Here is an 8,672-nt window from a genome sequence, read left to right as displayed (position 1 = left end):
GGTGGTGGCCATTGGCAGGTTCGGGAAAGACTGAGCATTGGTGAGTGGCAGGGCTTCTCAGACAGAGAATGTCTGAGAACTGACAATGCCCTGACCACAAATCACAACTATAACAACATACTTCCTGTTTCTACATATAAACGTGTGCTCATCAGCCTAGGCTGTATATAAACAGGAATGAGAAGCTGAGCCACAATGACAGGCAGTCTGGCTGGAGACAAGGTGTTTCCTAGTGAGAGACAAGCAAAGGCATCTGTAGCACGGCCATTCACAGCCCTCCTCAGTGGTCCCAGACCCCACGGGTTTCTGCAAAGGTGGACAGGCATCCATGGCTTCTCTAAAGGGGGACTCCACACTCCCCAACACTGGCTCCTAAGGGCCTCTCTTCAGGAGTACCCTCCCCCTGGGCCCCCCAGGAATCATGGGTCACTTCACCTAGCCTAAGATGGTGGCTTCTGCCAGGACATGGCTCATCTAGGCCATATCCCAACAGCTCTCTGTGTCCTCCACACAGCTAGCGTTAGAACTCCGGGAAACCTCTCCATTCTAAACTGACTCTCTGACTTAAAGGGCCATGCCAACTCATACAGCCTTGGGATTTTTATAAGGTTAAACAGTCACCACCCATGATTTAGCTAGAGTAAGCTCATATCCATCCACACAGAGAACTGGAGGGAGCCATATTGTCTGCACAACTGATGATGATACCAAGCTTCCCACACGAAGCAGAATAAAGACTCAATTCTCTCAGCACACATTCTTGAAAAACTATAACATTTCTGTAAAATAAAAACAGCTTAGGGATGCTCACAGATAGAATATGATCTCTACAAGGCTAAATGGAAGACACAAGGCAAAACTTCATCATTCCACAAAATGCTTCATGGACTAAATGGTCCCTCTGGGTTTTGTGATTAAGGGCAATGATGAGCAACAGGGAAAGAGTCAGTGCATTGCCTTAATCCCTGAATCCCTGGCCCTCACTTCTCATCCACGTTGCTGGATTTGGAGTGGTTGAATATTTAAAGGCAAATAGAATGAACATTTTGTACAAGAGTGTGTCATTCCCTACCTGTGGACTCATGGTGTATATCCTGGGGACATAGAGAGTTCTAACTGGGTTGGGATTGACTGTGCCGCTCCTAGGTAACCTTAAACTGCGTCTCTGTCTCTCTCCATTATCAAGTTCTTCTTGGACCAAGTCCTCGTTAGCCAGCAGAGGCCGGGTGTCCAGGGCTTTGATTGTATCCATTGGATGATAAGACACCCAGGGCCTGGCTCTGGTCAGAAGCACTCCTGCCCAGTAAGGAACCCTAACATGGGTCCTCCGGCCGCACAGCTGGAGAGGGAGCAGAGCTTTAGAGGCGTGAGTAGAGCCACCTCCAGCAGACTCCACACCACTGTAGCCTCTTCTCTGCCTGGGAGCAGGCTGGGTGGCGGATGTCGGTAAGCACACTTGCGGGAAGGGCCACACTGTGTTGCCTTCTGCCCACTCTGATGGGCAAACATCTGGGGAAGCCCCTCAGAAGTGCCTGTACGGGTGTACACAGATGACACCTTACAGACGTTAGTCAGCCTGAACCTGCTTGGGACATTGTTCAGTTGGGTGATCTGTGATATGGGACAGGCAGAAAATGATGACATTTGAATGGGGAAACCCTACACGTACCTTTCCTGCATTCCAGACTCATGTCATGGTTGCTCTTGTCCTTACATTTATAGAGGAGGGGACAGCATATATCTCATTTACCTGGGAGCAGAAGTCAGTTCCAAAGCGGCCTGTTAAGGGGGCATGGACACATTTTCTAGGAAACACACAAAGGAGGCTCCTAAAGACTGTCCTATGTGTGATCCCTGCAGACCGGCAAGGTGATTTGGAGGTTTACCTACTAGTCAAGCCCACGTGTAACATCTGAGTGTGAATACTTAGCTGTGTGTTTCTGAGATCTGTATTAAGGTACACGGACACTCCCACGCCTCTTTGAACTCAGGTGACAGTAGACTCCAGGGATGTCTGCAGGTGTCCTGATTGTCCACCATAGGATGGTTAAGAAATAATGTAAGCCCCAAGTGAAACCCAGACCCAGAGGTCAAAGCCTTCTTACTAAACTGCACTGCCCAAGGATACACACAAAGATGAATGTGTTTGCCTGCTCCAATCTCCTCCTTAAGATCTGTGGGGTTGAGACAGTCAATCCTCATGAATTCTGTCGTCTCGCCTACTCTGAGAATGAAGTGGGCAGACAGCTAAAGCTGAAGAAATGAAGAGGGCTTTATTTGGACAGTATTAATAATTCAAATGGGAAAATAGAAGGTCACCATGTGGGAGCATCAAGCTGAGTATGACCGGAGACCCTTTGAACTCGTGGTACTAGAAGGACTCCGACCAAAGGTTGCCAGTAAGTGCCACAGCTCTGTGCTCTCAGGAGCTCTGTGTTCTCAAGATGTTACGAGAGCAGTGCCCTGAAAAATAAATCTTCAGAAGGTGTGTTAGTCAGGCTTCTCTAGAGGAACAGACTTAGAGAAAGAATATATATTCATATATAAAGGGATTTATTAGAACGGCTTATAGGCTGTGGTCCAGCTAGTTCAACAATGGTTGTCTATCAATGAACGTTCCAAGAATCCAGTAGCTTCTTGGTCCATGAGGATGGATGCCTCCGTCGGTCTTCATCGGACACTAGAATCCTGAAGACGTAGGCTCTAATGCCATTGAAGGAATGGACTTCCTAGCGAGAGTGGGGGCAAACAGGCAAAGAGAGAGTGAGCTTCCTCCTTCCATGCCCCTCTGTAGACTTCCAGCAGAAGGTGTGGCCCAGATTAAAGGTGGATCTTCCCACCTCAAAGATCCAGATTAGAAGTGAGTCTTCCCAAAGCTGGAGGAAGCTCACAGACTCTAGACCGGCAGCTAGGGGCCCTGCATGGGACCCACCTAGGCCCTCTGTATGTGGGTCACAGTGGTGTAGGCTGCTCTGTTTGTGGAGCCCCTAGCAGTGGGACCAAGATCTGTCCCTGGTGCATGATCTGACTTTTTGGAACCTATTCTCTATGGTGGGATGCCTCCTTCAGCCTTGATCCTCGGGGGAAGAGCTTGGGCCTGCTTCAGCTTGTAACCCTCCATGCTTTGCTGACTCCCATGGGAGGCCCTTTCTGAGGAGTGAATGGGGGGAGGTGTTAGAAAGGAGATTGGGGGAAGGAATGGGAAGAGAGGAGGGAGGAGAAACTGTGGTTGGTATGTAAAAATAAATTTAAAAACTTAATTAAAAAAGAAGTGGGTCTTACCATTTCAAAAGATTTAATTAAGAAAAGTACCTCACAGGTGTGCCCAGCCATTTGGGTTTTAATTAGTTCCAAATGTAGTCAAGTTGACGACCAAGAATGACCAGCACTGAAGACACACGGTTGAAGGCAGGGGCAGAAGGAAAGAGGCCTGAGAGGCTGAGGCAAGAGTGAGCTCCCCTGCTGGTAGCGCAGACATCGCAGGAGTGTGTCGGAGGTGTCATCTGTTCTTCCTTCCCAAGGAGTTGTCTAACGAATTTGATAATACAGAGGCCAAACATCTAGATATATAGACCTAGGCAGACTCTGATCAACAGATATGCAAATGAGGTGAAAACTAAGAACCAATCAAGGGAAGGCCTGTTAGCAGAGCAAGCACAGCCCACCAAAAGGGTTTTCAACCAAGCCAGTGGCTCCATTTCTTTTTTAGACATTGTTGTCCTAGGGAAGCAGGCACTCTGGGGTCAGAAGGGCACAGCAGAACAATTTTCTGGAGTTTTCAGTCCTGGACTCTACTGCTGAGGAATCTCAGGCCTGTTTAAGGCCAGAGTCTCTGCTACCCTCCCCGGCAAAAGCAGCTGGCTACCGCTGCTCTAACCATCAAGCACACAGGGGTCCTCGCCCTATGAATGTGAGACTGATGGGGGACATTTCAATTCACACGAAATTCCCTGTTTCAGGGGGGTTTTCCATTTGAGTGTGGCTATCACAGGTGATTCTCACTTTAAACACAGGCTCCTCACAACCGTGTAAAGGTTTGACCTTCTCTATAAGCTCAGCGGTGACGCAGCTTAGACCAGCAGTTCCCAACCTGTGGGTGGAGACCCCTTGAGGGTCCCAGGATCAGACATTTACATTTGATTCATAACGGTAGCAAAATGACAGTTGTGAAGTAGCAATGAAAGTAATTTTATGTTTGGGGGTCCCCACAACATGAGGAACTGTGTTAAAGGGTCACCGTGTTAGAAAGGTTGAGAACCATGGGCTTAGAGAAGCCACCAGTTTGTAGCAACTTGTCCGTTCCTTCTCTGGTAAACACCTGGTTGCCGAGTGGTGGGAGTGTGTGATATGTGTCATGGTGACTGTTCTCTGAGCAGAGAGATGTCCAGAGCTGATGGAATCACTCATTTTATGTCCGCTAGTGTTTGCAAGATGATCCAAGTGACTTGGGGATAAGGTTGGGTCTTAGAGAGGAGACACGGACTTACTTAGACTTGACAGTGAGCTACTTCTTCCTATAGACCCAGAGAGCTACTTCAGATCAACCTTGACTTCTGGTGCCAATGCTGGGAAGGCCACAGAGGGCAAACCCCGAAAGGCTCTAGACACCAGTGTCAGCTGTTAGGATGTACAACTTCCTGATGAGGATCTAATCACCAAGGTGAGTGGACATGGCCCTGGGCCTGGGAGCGCTCTTCCCTTCTGGCTTTTCTGTAGATCTTTTGATTCTCTGGATTCCAGCGCCCAGTGACCGGTGAGCATGTTCATTTTGCCTGCTTCTTTGGTTGATCGAAAAGTACTTTGTTATTTGTCAAATAACTCATTTAATCAAGCCTGAAAATCAGTAAATCAGCGAAGTGTATTTCCTGAGATCCTGGGGGGCCTGTGTGGGATGAAGGTGTCCACTGAGCAGAACCACTCTGCAGTAGCATCAAGACGGCCTGGGCGGGGAGGGCAAGCAGAAGCCAGTGAGGTGATGGTGTGCTGAAGTCCAGGGCGCAGCCAAGGGAATACTGTGCACACAGCCAGGGAGCCCTGAACACTTCCCGACAGGTCTGCTCTCTTTGCTTGATGCAGAATTGAGTCATTGGGACAGAAAGAGCTCAGTGTCGTGGGCCTTTGTTCTTTTTGTCATGTTTTTAAAATTTTTAAAATAGGCCGGGGTTAATCCCAGCACTCGGGAGGCAGAGGCAGGCGTATCTCTGTGAGTACGAGACCAGCCTGGTCTACAAGAGCTAGTTCCAGGACAGGCTCCAAAACCACAGAGAAACCCTGTCTCAAAAAACCAAAAAAAAAAAATCTTAAAATATAATTTTTTATTGGGTCTATAGGAAAGAAGTAGCTCATTGTCAGTCAAGTCACTGGCTTAGCTCATGATAACAGAAAACTCTCATGTGAGACTCGGTTCTGGCCCCAGGGAATGTAAGGTGCAGCCAGGGGAGCAGAGTCCGGGCTGCACTGAGCCCAAAGTTAGACACTCAGGCAAAGAAGCATGTATCGGCACGGAGGGCTGGAGAAGAGAGAGCATCGGCCATACCAGAGAAGCGAGGGCATACAGAGAGGCGGAAAGGCCAGGAGGGAGATCAGCAGCTGTCCCAGGAGGCCACCCTCGAGGAAGAGGAGTTCTGAGACTAAACTCTAGGGTGTCATGGTGCATTGCAACAGTTGGTGAATTGTCGTGTGGTGCCGATTTGATTTGATGACACGTGATTATGCCTGCTAAAAGTAGACCCTGGGGATCAGGATCACACACTCCGCCCCCATTTTAGACCCAAGCATGTTTGTCTTCAAGAGTCCTCCAAACCCTCTTGTCTGAGGGTGAGACAGCTCTCGTGACTCTCTGACAGGATGGAAAGCGAGCAATGTCCCTGAAAACACCTATGAAGGCAACCCTTCCAACAAGGGTGACTATTGCTATCCCATGATATGAAATGTCTACAGTGGGAAAGCTCTGGCAGCTCAGACACAGAGTCCATGAGAGACTCTGACTCCCTTTGCTTCTTGACTTCGTTTCTGCTGGGTGTCGTGAGACTCGATTTGATGGTGCTTGCTTTTGATTGCTCTATCAATTAGACCACTGCAGTCATTCCACTGGCTGCTGTGAGCCACCTGCTTTGAGGATGTTTTCCTACCTCTTTCCTCACTCTTTATGATTTTACTACTGCTTGATATACACTTACCAAACTCACTCATTCAAAAAAATCCAGCCACTGTAGATCATTCTCAGCCCACACAAAACAGCGGGCTTAGATGCTATTCCTGCGACATTCAGACCATTGATCTTAGACTGTATAGAGGAAGCAATGGGCCCTGCTGTAATTTTATCATCATGAAACCAGTGGATTGTGAAAGATGGTTCTGGAAGAAGCATATAAATGAATGAAAGAGGAAGGTGGGAAGCCTGGCTGCTTCGGTCAGCAGTAAGCAGCCTGTCATGTGAGAAGAAGGTATCAGATACCGTTAGTTGGTTTTCTAACTTGTTTTGTATTTATTTAGATAAAGGGTTTGACACCATAGCGTAGGCTGGCCTGAAACTCACAGCACAACTGAAACTTGTGTCTATTTTCCTGTCTCGACCTCCTAAACGTTATACAGGTCACCATGCTTAGCTCCAGGCCACTGTCCACTGTTTTTCTATAGTATATGCGTAGCATTTGTGGTAGGAAGAATAGGAGTCTCCTGGGGTGCACACACCCTAATCCCTGACCTACACCATCTTGAAAAGAGGACTTTTCGTGTGGGTAGGCCATGGATCTTACGGTGGAGGAGGCTTAAAGTCAACAAAGTCATTAGTGCGCTTGTGTGGGCGAGAAGAAGGAATGAGTAAACAAGGCGTCAATGAACACATTGCTTGATGGTGGGGAGGGGACGCAGTGCGAGGAACAGAGGTGCCTCCAGCCGATGGGAAGGGACCCATCCCCCTGGGGCTCCAAAAGCACAAGGCCCTGCTGACCCTGGGCTCCAGAAGCACACGGCCCTGCTGACCCCTAGGGCTCCAGAAGCACACGGCCCTGCTGACCCTGGGCTCCAGCGGGTGTCACTCAGGCGACATTTCTGACCTATGGAGCAGTAGGAGAATGTGTGATCTTCGGAGCCCCCGTATTGTGGCAGAATATTTTTCCTTTTCCTCCTCTGCCTTCTCTTTTCTTCTGCCTCCTCCTTAATTCCCTCCTCCTCTTCTCCCCCTTCCCTTTCTTCTTGTTCTCTGTTTTAAGTTTATTGAGATGGATTCACATAGCTCAGGCTGGCTCAAACTCACTATATCCCAAAGGCTGGCCTTGACTTCCTGATCTTGCCGGCTCTTCCTCTGGAGTCCTGCTACGTCCAGTAAGCTGAAACCTTCTGCCTTTCTAGGCCTTACAGTTCTGGTTGGAGACTGAGGGTTTTCATGAGTGCGCTGAGTCATGCAGCCTTGGTAACAGACAGCGTTTCAGTTTCGAAAATGTGTCTAGAGGAAGAGCCAGAGACAGGAGGATGCTTCTCCTTGTCCTGAGGCAGGTGTGTCTGACAATGAAGGAGCCGTAGGATGATAACCATCAGAGTCCAGCTAGATGGAACAAAAGAATGCCTTTCTAATAGCGGGCACTGAGAAGGAGAGATATCAAAGACGCTGGTGGTTACCCTCTCCTCTGGTTCTACAGTTGTTGAACAGATGCCAAACCAGAAGACACTGCGAATTGTGGCTCACCTCCCTCCTTTTGAGCATCACCCCAAGTGCTTTTCTCCCTGGATCCAGACACAAGACTTCAATGAGATTGACTTCCGTCTTTGCACAACTGAAAGTAACTAAATTGAGATGAATATTTTACTGAGAAAATGTGGTTCCCTTTGGAAACTGCCCTCATTCTCCCATCCACAATGGGGACAGGCTGCTCAGTCACTAGAGACTCAGGGCACCTGTGGGCCACGCATGGCCATGAGCCTGAGAAGCAGCAAAGTGAGGTTGATCACTGAAGCCCTTGAATTAAGGACCCTGAAGTGGAGAGCATGAGAGAGATCAGCTTCCTGCAGGGAAAGATAACCAGAGTTAAGGACAACCCTGTAGTGTCCAACTCTAGAGGCTGCTGGAAAAGTGACAGGTGCACCGTACATAAAATCTGACCCCTCCCTGGACTAGGACACACGGAAAGTACAGGGTCAGATAAAAAGGCAAGTTCCTGCTGCTTGTATGGGTGGATGCAACTTTCTGAGATCTAAAAATCCGCATTAATGTGTTCCTTGACAAATTCTTCAAAGATCTTGCTTTCTTCAATTCCCTGAATTCGTAAGCCTGCCAAGAAAATTATATATATATATGTAAATATATAACAAATATATTATATATATAATTATTGTTGTCAACTATACACTTATCTAAACCTATAAAAACAAACACTAGCCCAGTGTACATGCACAGCTCCCCAGGAGCCATTGACACAGTGGCTTCTGGGGGTCTTTGCACACATCATCATCGACAGGGAGAGCCTAACGGACACTCACAGCAATGTGCTGATAATGCCACGTTTCAATACTTAACAAAACCTCAGTGATGAGAAACGTGGGGTTACAGGTCAAATGGAACACAAGACTGTAGAGCAAACTGTGCCTAGCCACCCCTGACGTGTTCGTTGTAATGAAACCATGGAAGAAATGGTCAGAGTCTGAGCGAGCAGCTCTCTAGGTGATGGGATGTT

Source organism: Microtus pennsylvanicus, chromosome 1, assembly GCF_037038515.1.
Source record: "Microtus pennsylvanicus isolate mMicPen1 chromosome 1, mMicPen1.hap1, whole genome shotgun sequence".
NCBI classification, from domain to species: Eukaryota; Metazoa; Chordata; class Mammalia; order Rodentia; family Cricetidae; genus Microtus; species Microtus pennsylvanicus.
This window is presented reverse-complemented; position numbering follows the sequence as displayed.